This window comes from Varanus komodoensis, unplaced genomic scaffold (genome assembly GCF_004798865.1).
Source record: "Varanus komodoensis strain SLA01 unplaced genomic scaffold, ASM479886v1 scaffold9, whole genome shotgun sequence".
NCBI classification, from domain to species: Eukaryota; Metazoa; Chordata; class Lepidosauria; order Squamata; family Varanidae; genus Varanus; species Varanus komodoensis.
Window position 1 is genome coordinate 32,902,422 of NW_025336598.1, and position 13,176 is coordinate 32,915,597.

Below are 13,176 nucleotides of genomic sequence, written 5' to 3' on the forward strand. Positions count from 1 at the left end.
CTTGTATAAAGAAACACATTCTTAGGCAATCTACTAACAACAATATCCAATAATAATATCCATCATTTCTGGAGCTCTAAATAACAAGTCATTGTACAATAATTTAAGAAGACAAGGCCCTGCACACAGCAACTAAGCCTAAAATAAACAGAAGAGCCTCAGGAGCATGAAAAAACTAATGCAAAACCCACTCCCCTTGTCTTAAGAGATCAAAAATAAATTTAAGCAGGAAAACTGGCAGAGAAAGAACCACAGAATATGTACAAATGAAATTGTTTTAACAATGGCATCCTACCCATGGCCTTTACTGGAATGTTTATTTTTTCAGAACCTACACTTGTGGCTTTGACTGAAGAACTGAACTGTTTGGGTTAAGCAACAGGGACTGGGAGAAGCAACCCTCATGGCTCAATTGAGATGCCAAATGCTGATTCATTGAGGATATAACTCTATGTATTTTAGGTGGAAAAGATGCAACAGCTCTCCACATTCTCAGCCAGGAGCCTGTTGGTTGAGGTAGGACATGCAGAGGCTTGTGCATGCCTTCCTCCATTCCTACATGTGGATTGTTTCCACCTTTTCCAGGTTTGCAATAGCCACAACATCCATATCAAGATGCTTAATGCAAAGTATGCTTAAGGCTTCTAAAAGTAATTGATTCCAAAGTGTGGCTTGAAATTACTGTTTCAAGTGTAAATCATACTTTGGAGATCATTCTGTTCAGTGCTGTCCATTTTCTTGGTACAGACATCATGGCAAAGCACAATACCAAAGAATCAGTCCAGGAGAAAAAGTGAAGCGATGGTGTTAGTGAAAAGAGGGAATGTGCAGGTGACATTTCAAATCCTCCTAACCATTTTTATTTTTATTTATTATTAAAACATTTCTATGCCGCCCCTTGCCGAGGCCTCGGGGCGGCTTACAACATCAAAACCATGTTTTGAAGGATTGGAATATGACATCTAAATTAAACTAATGTGCACAGCTATAAATATGCCATATCTTTCATCAGTTAATAAGAAAGAGTCATAATATATGTTGGCCTGTACTATGCACTGTGCCTTCTGCAATCCATAAAGTACTGCAGTATTTAGAATATTAATTAATCATCTGTACTACTGATAACTCATCTTCAACACTGATGAATAATGCAGATATCAAAACAGATGGCAATGTAGGAAACTGCTCCCATTGATTCAAACCTTTGCTTTATACTTTATACTTCGGACCCAGCTTTATACTTTCTGCATGATGGGCAGTGGTTCTCCAGAGTGCCGGGCAGATTATTCTCCTAGATTCAACTGCAGATGCGAGAGTGTAAACCTGGGACCTTTTGCATGCAGAGCAGGCCCGGTGCCAATGAGCGGCAGCCTTGCTGTGTCAGAAACTATGCCCGTATGTCCTCTGTAACTGCAGATATTCTGCGCATAAAAGCAGCATCCGAGTGCACACACACGGACCTATCTATACCACATTTAACCTCAACTACAGTGGAGAGCTGTAATTAAAACATTAAAAACAATACTTAGTACCAAGTTCCCAAGTGACGTAAGTTTGGTTATGAAAGGAAAGCTTAACATTAAGTGGCATGAAAGAGGATTAAGTAAAGTTGGAGTGCTAACTAAAGAGCACAATCTGCTAGATTGTGCCAAAGTAGCCATGTCACTGAACACAGTTCTGCTACCCTCTACGAATGCACCAGAAAATCTAGGGCCGCCATATAATCTGTGTAAGTGCAAACATAACCTATATTCTTATGTCTCTGAAAGCAAGTTCTGCAGGCCAAGAAGCCAAGCTGTTGCAACCTTTGCAGCCTTTGCCTTGCACACGCATTTCCAAGATGGTAACTTCCTATTCCAAGATGAAAGGAAAGAAAGGAGATCCCCACTGCTTTTTCCCTACTCTGCTAGAGATATAATTTGTGCAAGAAAGACAACTGCAGGCTGTTTCAAGCTTAGCCCTTTCATTCGCGTCTACTGACGTAGCTAAAAGGATAAATCACAAATGATTCACAGATGTCAAGGAAATAATGTCCATAAAGGAAATGAATGAATATTGCATGTTCAAAGGTACATATGATAAATTCATATAAATCTGATCTACCTTCTAAATGTATAGTGGGATGTTCCAGTTTGGAATAATCCATGTTCACCCTGAATTTTATTTCTGTTTCACAGCAGCACAACTAATCAACTCTGTTGAGCCATTATTCACCCAAATGGACAAGATGGACACAAGATTCCCATGCTCTAAATCACACAGGGAGCCTCCATGGATGCCAAAGGGTCCCTGCTGCAAATGTTCGATTTCAGCACATGATGAAGTGGCAAGGATGAGCCGTGAGCCATCAGGAAGCTGGGCTAAATACACAGCCCCGCTGCGTCTGCACTGCTCGTTCGGGTGAAGAAGGCCTCAACCAGCCTATCATGCAAACTCAGTGTGCAACTATCTAGATTAATTTTTTCGTTTTACTAAAACTTCCATCCTCATTGCCTGTTGACCATGCTGGCTGGGGATGATTGGAGTTGTAGTCTAACACATCAGCAGTGCAGCAGGGTGGGTAAGTCTGATGTAAAGGATGCATTTAGCACATCTTCGCACATTTAGCCCACTCCGCCTGGGCGGGGCAGACAGAGCCCTGTTCTTGCTGGCCATGGCCAAGGCTGGCAGTCTTGGGACGACGGTCAAAGGGCAGGCCGCTTGGGGCTGTGCGGGGTCAGGCTGGGTTGGGCTTTTGGTCCTTTTGGTCCTTTTTTGTTGTTGTTGTTGGCTTTCCCCCCTTTTTTTCCTCTTCCTTTTTTACTTTTTCTTCCTTTTCTTTTTCTTTCCTTTTTGTCTGGTTGTTATTGTTGTTCATTTGTGGCGACTGTGTTATTTGTTTTTAATTCGGGATGATTTTACCTGGGGAGCAGGTGGGTGCCACCATAGGGGTAGTGATGGGCAGGGGAAGATATAGCCCTGGGGATCTAACAGGCCTGCATAGGAGAAGGAGGGACTGATGTTTGATACCGGCCCCCTCTTCTGGTTATTTCCCCAACCAGAAGGTTCCTGGCAGCAATATCAGCCGGCCCTCGGGCCTGACGGTGTTGCTGTTAAATGCCAGGTTGGTCCATAATAAAACATCTGTCATGCATGATTTGATCATGGATGAGGGGGCCGACCTGGCACGTATTACCGAGACCTGGGTAGGAGAAGGGGGAGATGTCTCCCTCATGCAATTGTGCCCACCCGGATATCTCATGCAACATTGGTCACGCCCAGAGGGGAGGGGGAATCAGTCTGGTTCACCAAGTCAGTATTTCCCTTGCGAGGCTTCCTGTCCCTTCGAGACCGGGTCTTGAGTGATTGTACCTGGTGTTGGGCGACCGAGACAGATTAGGAACTCTCTGGTGTACCGTGCACCCTCCTGCCCAGCAGACTCCTGCCTGGGCTGACAGAGATCGCCTCGGACCTGGTGCTGAGGACCCCTACGATGCTGGTCCTGGGGGACTTCAATATCCATGCTGAGGCAGATCTGTCTTGAGCGGCTCAGGACTTCATGGCTTCCATGACAGCCATGTGGCTGTCTCAACATGTCACTGGCCCAACCCATGAAAGAGGACACACGCTTGACCTGGTTTTCTTGACAGGACAGGAAAAGGGTGGCCTGGAAGCGAGAAACTTGATCTTAACTCAGCTGCCATGGTCAGACCACTTCCTCATGAAATCTGAGATCGGGTCTGATCTTTCCCTCCAGAAGGGTGTGGGCCCTATTAGGATGGTCCGCCCCCAGAACCGGATGGATCCAAATGGATTCCTGAGGGATCTGGGGGATTTTCGGCAGATAAAGCTGGCACTCCTGTTGATGTCCTGGCCGACTCGTGGAATAGGGAGATGACCAGGGCAATCAACACAATCACTCCTAAGTGTCCTCTCCTGCCTAGCAGAGCCCGCTCAGCACCATGGTATACGCCTGAGTTGCAGGTGATGAAGGAGACTGGGAGATGATTAGAGCACAGGTGGAGGAAATCTCGGGACAAATCTGACCAAACACACTTATGTGCACATTATCATGCCTATGCTGTGGTGAGGGTGGCGAAGAGGCAGTTCTTCTCCACTTCCATTGCTTCCTCACAGTACCATAAGACAGAGCTTTTCCGAGTGGTGCAAGGCCTGATACATTCTGGCCAGGAGGAGGAAGTGGTTGCACCTTCGGCAGCCCATTGTGACGACTTTGCCCAGTACTTTAGGGAAAAAGTCACTCAGATTCACTGCGATCTGGACTCCACGGTTGATTTGAATCCAGTACGGGAAGTGTCCAGAGCACCATCTGGTCCATCATTATTGGATAAGTTTCAGTTATTGCAGCCTGATGATGTGGACAAAGTGCTTGGAATGGTACATCCTACCACCTGTCTCTTGGACCCTTGCCCCTCTTGGCTACTTAAAGAAGCCAGTTACGGGATTGGTCCCTGGGTCCGGGAGGTTGTCAACGCCTCACTGAGGGAAGGCTGGGTCCCTACCCCCTTGAAGGGGGAGATGATCTGGCCTATCCTGAAGAAGACAACCCTGAACCCAAGGTGGCTGCCAATTTTAGACCGGTAGCCAACATCCCGTTTCTGGGTAAGGTGTTAGAGTGGGTGGTGGCGGGACAACTCCAGGCACTCTTGGATGAAACGGATTATCTGGACCCATTTCAGTCTGGTTTCAGACCTGGTTATGGCACTAAAACTGTCTTGGTTGCCCTGTACGATGACCTGTGCAAGGAGAGGGATGGGGGAGTGCATCCCTGTTGGTTCGCCTGGAACTCTCAGTGGCTTTTGATACCATCAACCATGGTATCCTACTGGATAGGCTGACCGGGTTAGGAGTAGGAGGCTCTGCTTGGCAGTGGTTCTGCTCCTACCTGGCTGGCCGACTCCAGAAGGTGGTGCTGGGGGACTATAGCTCTGCATCATGGCAGTCGTGCCATGGGGTTTCGCAGGGCTCTATTTTGTCCCCCATGCTTTTTAACGTCTACATGAAACTGTTGGGAGAGGTCATCAGGAGGTCTGGGCTGCGGAGTCGAAAGTATAATGATGACACCCAGCTCTAGCTCTCGTTTACATCTAATCCAGGTGAGGTGGTGGCTGTGCTGAACCAGTGCCTGGCCGAGGTAATGGGCTGGATGAGGGCCAATAAAGTGAGCCTCAATCCAGATAAGATGGAAGTCCTGTTGGTGGGCGGATCGAGGTTTCAGGTAAGTGACTTTGACCTTGTCCTGGACGGGGTAGCACTCCCTCTAAAGGACAGGGTTCACAGCTTGGGAGTGCTCCTTGACCCGGAGCTGTCAGTGGAATTCCAGGTGGCAGCGGTGGCAAGGAGTGCTTTCCTACAGCTTCGGCTGATCCACCAGCTGTGCCCTTACCTGGAAAAGCACTACCTAGCAGTGGTGATTCATGCTCTGGTAACCTCCCGGTTGGATTACTGTAATGTGCTCTACGTGGGGCTGCCCTTGAAAACGGTCTGGATACTTCAGCTGGTACAGAACAGAGCTGCCAGGCTGCTGACGAGGACTGGTTGTTATTCTCATATAACGCCGGTCCTCTACCAGCTACACTGACTTCCAGTTGAAGTCCGGGGCCCAATTCAAGGTGCTGGTTTTAACCTATAAAGCCCTGAATGGCTTGGGACCAGGATAAAGAGGGACCAGCCCTCTTTAAAGGAGATAAAAAGAACATCTGCCTGGAGCAGGGCCTTCTCTGCTGTGGCACCCAGATTATGGAATGTGCTCCCTGGAGAGGTACACCTGATGCTGAGTTTATATTCTTTTCAGAGCCAGATTAAAACCTTTTTATTTAATTGCTATTTTTAAAACTAATATTTTATCGTTAATAGTTGCTCTTTTTGTTTGTTTTTTCTTTTTATATAATCTTTTATGGAATTTGTTTTTTTTTATTGCTTTTAATTGTATATATTGTAAGCCGTCCCAAGATGCTGAGGCATGAGGTGACGGCATTTGAAAGTTTTAAATAAATAAATAAATAAATCTTTGACAGGGTGACATTACTTTACAGGTGGCACCCTGGAATACAAGTACCAAGGAACTGAGTGTTGTTAACAATACTTTATGATTCAGTGCTCATATAAACAGATTCACAAATAAATCCAAGAGAAAGTCAGTGATTCAAATAGCAAGCAACAAATTAGCAACCTGTGTGATAATCCCAGTATGCTTTTATATTCTGTGAACAAACCATGGATTAACAGAGCATCTATGTCAGATATGAAATCATTCTTAACTCCTGACTCATGATTATGCAAGTATGCAGGTCAAACTCTCAATTTATACCATTATTCCTATAAATGTTTTTCTATTAGGAAGAAGATTTATTAGGGGAGCCAGAATGAATTAAGAGTGTCTCAGAATTACTATCAAGAACAAAGGCTTTTATAAAATAGAAAGAGCAATGAACAGAACATTGATATGAGATAGAGAAATAATCTGTGTTTATTATAAAAATAAGTATTTTGAAAAAGTAAATGAAATGGATAGAAAAGAAGAAACTAAGCACTCAATTTTTAAAGGTTTGTACTATCAAGGCGCCGCATAAATATTCTACACTGTGAATGGCCAAACAACATTATTGTTCCTCCAGTTTAATTTGGCATTGCAAAATTATGAGTCTTCCTTCAGGAACCTGGCTCATTTTCAGTACTTAATCCTAGTTCTATTGACACGTTTCTTATTTATTTTATTTATATCCACCTTTTTCTCCAAGTTGCCTAGACCGGCTCATATGTGGTTCCCAGGTAACTCTCCCATCCCGGCTGTCTCTCATACAGTCCGCTTGCAGGGCCTGCTTTGCATCTTCAGCAGCACGACTACACCACCACTGAAAGAGGCTAAGATGCGTGTTCTCGTTATGAGACCAATTAAGATTACGTGTTCTCTAGTCAAACTATCAAGAAGAAATGAGTTGCCCATTCAGATGCTGGCCTTTATTCAAGACTCATTTGATGGCACTAATGCCCGATAGCCAACACAGTGCAATCTATATGAGATCAGGTTCTTAACACATTAAAATGTTAGCTTAAATTTATCTTCTAGGTAGCAAGGTCCTGTGAATCTGTTGGAACCTCTTTCTGAAGAAACAGCCAAAAACCGGGTTGAGTTACAATAGTCCATGCCATGCTTGTTCATGATTCTCATTGGCTGCGGCCTTAGGCAGGCTCCATCTCTCAGCCAAACGTACCTCACAGAATTGTTGAGACACAAAAGTATTATATACATCCTAGAATGGGCAAGACGTCTAACTAAACAGACAAGTGGCAGGATAGATGTAACACCCCCATCCAAATTAAGCCAACTGTCCTTAAAAAATAAAACCAAACCTAACAATGACCCAGGGGACAACACGCTCATGACGCAGTGTCATTCCAATTCAGCCATTTTGCAGAGAGTGACTGTGACTCCACTAGGATGCTGTTTCTAGCTCCCCAGCTGTTTCAAGCAGCTGGGAAGCTTTTTTGATGTTTGCTTCTTTGTTTGTTTACTTGTTTCTTTGTTGAAATGAATCTATCTGCCACTTCTTCTCAAAATGGTGGCAGCCTGCTAAAAATGTTCTGTTTCATCGCTACTTATGGCTGAAGATGCCTACCCTACTTCTGTTGGGGATGACTAGTCCCAGGAAAGTGGGGTGTGGAAGTCAGATTTGGGCCAACTCAATGTAAAACCCTCAGAAAAAGACTAGTTTGAGATCACATTTCTCATGTTCAAGTTCATGTTTCAGGCATGCCAACTGGCTGCTGCAATTGCTAAACAGAGTATTTAAACGATGAGAATCATCATCCAAATCCTTGGCCATGGACTCCAAGGGTGCTGGTTTGCTCACAAAAAGGTGAGGAATCTCAGGCACCCACATATTTTTCCCCAATTGTTGGCTGATTTCCTGGCTTTTGTGCAGTCTTTGTTTACATTCCAAAATGTTGAAATACCTCTCCTAAGCTTTAGTTACCAATAGTAAGAGCATCAAGCTAAAATATGCTGGTATTTCTGTTTTTTTGGCTCTGCTCACCAGTGGAATATGGCTCACAATAGCTTTCCCAATTTTTAATTTGACCCTCAAGCTGAAAGGGATTCCCCATTCCTGGCTTACAAGATGCCTGTTTGGCTCTCTCCATATACATATAAACCCCTTTTGGAAAATCAGTTCCTCGGAGATTTTGATCCTTATGCACGTTGATTAGGAAGTTCCACTGAACAAATGTACTGGTGAGGAACCACACATAGGATTGGCCTGTTATTGCCATACATATTCATAATTTGAAAACTGCAGGCATAAAGTAGGAGTACAAAGCCCCCCCATGGGCTCTGTGGGTACTCCTGGCCCATAACTTGGCTTTGAAGCAGCCTCTAAACCTTGTTCTAGTCTGCCAAGCCATTTACTGTTCTAACTACCCATTTCCCCCCATATATGTTTCTGAAGTTGCTTTTATTATGTAAGGTCAATTGTTTTAATTTTTTAAAACAATTTAGTGGAAGCCGTCTGGTGAGGGTATGCTCTAAAAAGTATATTAAACAAAACAACAACAACAAATCATTAGAACATAAAAAATAACTGGGGGGCTTGTTAAATTACTTGCCCAGTAAAAATTCAGAAAACAACAAGGGAATGCACAAATGTTTCACTGAACCAGAGAGAACGACATCCCCAAGTGCCTGAAGAAAAAATATTTATTTTTCTTGAGAAAGGAAAAAAATGTATTCCATAATGAATACACTGGGCAAAATAAACATACTTTCCTTAGGTACCTGAGATTTTTTTCTCTCTCTGGTTCAGCAACCATTAGAAATTCCACATTAGAACAATAATAAATACAATGTAGGACTTATTCTATAATTTTAATACTTCATTTCAGAAGTAAGAAATTTCTGCCCCTTATTTCTTTTTTTTTCCATGTAGAAAAGCAGCGTTAACTCAGCACATTTGACAGATGCTCACAATCTGGTGAAGACTACACTTCAAAGTATTTGTTTTTATTAAATTCAAGGCTTACTTTTAACCTAGTTATCCTTACAATGAGACACTTGGTTTTTTAAAATTCTCATTTAAACTTTCAATTTGATTTCTATCCTGAAGTCTGATCATATCTACTCAAAGGTATATAGTGAAGGGCTAAATGTGTCATGACCCAAGTAAGCATACAGAACTTTAAAATACATAAATATGGTGGGAAGAGTAATTGGTCCCATTTTATTTGCCAAACATTCACCTGAAGATTCAATGAGGATTAAAGTATGTAAAATATGTGACCCTAGTGGGGCAAAGCCTAGTCTAGCTTGTCTAGAATGCTGGTGACAACACAGCTATGCATGACATTTAAATTAGTCCAGCTTACATTTGAGCAAAAAGAATGCCATAAATCGGATGTTAATAAATCCACTGCTGCGTCCCAACCTGTCACCTGAGAATACCTGTTTGCCTGGAAGAGCAGGCCACCTGGCACGAAGGACAACAGCTTTCCAGCAGCTCTGGAGACCAACAGGCTTAATTGCTCTGGAAGTGAAGTATGCGGGAGGGTAAGGGACCAAGGGTTAGATCCTGCCCTTAATCCAGCATGGGCAAGCCTTCTTTTTCTGGCAAAAGCTGCATTCCCTTGTGAGTGCCCTGCAGGAGGAAGTACACGTTGGCAGCAGACATGGCCACAACCAGTGATATATGGCACTAAAGCCAAAAGTGGCTGGGTCACTCCTTCCCGTCTCTCTTTTCCTTCCCTGCAATGGCCTGCCAGAAGGGAGAGACTGATAGCTCTTGCCTGAGGTCTTAACTGATTGAATTTGTGGATATGTGCTGTCAAATTGACTCCAATTTATGGTGACCTATGAATGAAAGCCCTCCAAAACATCCTTTCCATGACAACCCAGCTTAGCTCTCCCAAGTTCAAGGCTGTGGCCTCCTTAATGGAGTCAATCCATCTCATGTTTGGTCTTCCTTTTCTTATCCTGCCTTCGATGTTTCCTGGCATGATTGTTTTCTCCAGGGAGTCCTGCCTTATCAAATTAACTGATCATCAAGGGAGTTTGAAGCTGGACCCAAGGTCACATAAAATTAAGCCAAAGGCAGCATGTAGATTGTATGCTCGCCCCAAGCCAAATTAGTTCCTGTCTCCCCAGCCAGCCTCATTTTAGTAAAAGAACTCAACATTTTGAAATCCAATCACAGATCTTCACAACTGAGAAATGCACAATACTCCCCAGAATCCTCAACTACACAGAGTTACTCCATGGAGTAACTCTGTGCTGTTGAGGATGGGGGTTTCTGAACAAAGGGGGTTTGTTCAGAACAAAGAGATATGGGGGTTTCTGAACAAGGAGATGATGGGGAAAGATTTACCTCATGACAGAACATTCTAAAACCCTCTCATAATTAATGGTGGGTTCTCTTTGCTGGAAACCTGCTATTATATACATTGTATATTTTCTAGCATTTAGTTACTTTTTAAATTCCTTTTCCCATTCTTAAAAATATATCAGATAGGAGACTTTAAAATAACAACACCAGCACACAATGGACTAGCAGCATTCTTTTCACTTATTTGAAATGTTTGAGAAAAGGTATTTCTGTTTCTCCTTTAGGATTTTAAAATAATGATAATTTGTTCAAAATTGATTCAGCTAAGTCATTTGGTTTGCCTCAGTAGTCATTCTTTGTGATCCATTCTTAATCCTCTTAGGTCTTACTGAATTTATATTTCTAAAGACATTTCTATGAATCTCACCCAATTCTACATTTTTCTGCAAAGAGATTTTAAGGATTTCCAGCTCTTTCCTAAAGCCTCGGCCCTTGTAACACCTTGCTTCTATGCTTTCAACACATATAATTTAAAATCCAATTTAAAATAAAAGGCTTTGTAATGATTGCTCCACAACCTCAAATTATTCTGACATTTACATGTTTCTAAGAACCTAAAATATTCTTTTGTACTACTGTGTGGTGCGATAAGGCATCCCACCAGTGTTTTCATTATAGTCTCTCTGCTTATTATAACTTTGTAAGTATTTTCATGCTATATGCACCTTTTGCCTGAGAACAGCAAGTTATACAATTGCTGAAGGAGAAAATGGCTTTGTCTGGAATAATGTGCCAGGAACCTTCTACTAGCAAACAACAGATCTAAAGTTGCACAAGACAACCCGAGAATCACTCCTTATGCTGCTGAACTCAGTCCCAGCATGGCAACAGCTTAGGAGGCAAAGCCAGGCCACTGAGCAATAAGTGAGAGGTACCTCCAAGGTGCCCAAATGAAAAATGTCAGGTGGAAAGGACAAACGCCTTCCCAATAGAAGGTGCAAACACAATTACACACTGCAACGTATGGAGCAAGGCTGATGAAGCACGCTTTCAAAGACACATTGCAGGGGCTCCTAGCAGGACACAAACTACAGAAAAAGAATGAAGTGGGGAAAGAGGCAGACGGACGAGGAGGAGGCAGGAACAGATGTGGAAAGGGATGAATCAATAAAATCAATAGTGCAATGAGCAATGTGAGGGGAAATGGAAAGAGGTATTGAATAGGAAGGGCGGAAGGAGCAAGAAATGGAGAGGCATGCAGAGGGACAGAAGGGAAGGATCACAATGCTTTTTAATCCGTCCAAGCAGTCTTTTGTTGCAGGTTCCCACTTGGGCAGTTGTACGATAGAACTTTCACCCAAAGGGGTGTGTGAAGTGCCTGTTTATCTATTTATTTACCCATACTTTTATATCCTGCCTTTCCCCTCAAGGAGGCAAAGGCATACTATTTTATCTTACGTTATCCCCTCTTCTCCCTATCCCCTTTCTATTTTATCCTCTATTTTATCTACTAGCAGACCTGTAAGGCAGGTTAGGCTGAGTGTCAAAGTCACCCAGTGAGCTTCATGCCCAAGTGGGGACCAGAACCCAGCTTCCAGTGCCAGCTTCCAGCTTCCAGTGCCAGCCCAGCACTCACCCCCACCCCCTGCTCCACATGTTTCAGCAGTGCTTGCCAGGGCATCCTCCTCTTGCATGTGCGAGGATGCTCCTTGCATGTGGAGGACACATCCCACAGGATAGACTGATTTGAACATGGAGGGAAGAAAATGAATGGCCAGAAAGCTGTTCTGCATACCGAAGGCACCTCTTCAGGAGAGCGATTTTTTTTACGCACTGATGCTGAAATGCTTAGCACAAAGCCAAAGAAAACCCCTCTGAAAAAGGAGGAGGCCAGGCAGCACAGGGCTCTCAAGAAGAGCTCCGAAGAACGACATGAGTCACTGAAATTCTAGGCTGCAGCTATCAAGCAGTGACTGGAGACGGAAGCAGAAGTGTTTGTGCCAGGCTCTCGCAGTGGCACCTGCCAAGCGGCTGCCAGTGCTGGCCTAAGTACACCTCCCTGTGATGCCTGCACAGAAGGCGGCCTGCGTGGGTACGGCACCGCTGCCCCGTCCCGCTGCACGGATGCAGCCACCGCCCAGCTAAAGCTCAGCCCTGGGAGAGCTGCGGCCGGTAAGTGCAGCGAGTGCCACTCGTGGCTGATGCCAATTGCTCCTTCCTGCGATGCATGCTTGGTGCACAGCTGAGGCACAAGACGCCGCACACGTGAACTGCAAAGACCGGCTGCACTTCGACTGACCCCTTTTCATATGAACTTCTGGGGATACACACCCCAGTGGTGTGATGCCATGCTGAGTCAAATGCGCTGCCTGTGGCAATACAAGGTATGATGGCAATGACGACAGTGACATTTATATCCCACCTTTTATTGCTTTTGGGAAGGCTTCGTGCTTCTCTCCCCTTTCCCATTTTATCCTCTCTACAAATCTGTCAGGTAGGAAGTCTTTAATCAAGACAAGCTTGGGGGCCTTGCCAGGACTCCGTTTAAGCCTTTCTTTTGCCACTTGGATCTAAATAAGGAATGCCCCAAACACTGCAGACAGTAACCAAAGAAAGCCCCAACCATCTGCAAGGAAACTGGGGAGCCAAGCATAAGGTGGACCAACTCCTTTTGAGGATGCAGACATGGCATTAGCATCACAGGTGGCAGGGGAGGGCGGTTATAGGATGGGGATGAGATGTGAGGAGGCTTTTCTTGGGAGAGGAAGGACGGTGAGGTATGCGCATGGCTGGCTCAATGTAGAGCAGGGACCACATGTGGCCTGCACTGTAATTTCAAAAGCCCCCTCCCTTGATCGGGCTT

General features: G+C 44.3%; 1 protein-coding gene across 3 annotated transcripts in view; it reads right to left on the bottom strand.

The window, feature by feature from the left end:
- The window catches only part of SLC4A10 (solute carrier family 4 member 10), a 118,205-nt gene that overhangs the window by 81,494 nt on the left and 23,535 nt on the right, over nt 1–13,176 (bottom strand). The gene's annotated exons all lie outside the window — the stretch shown is intronic.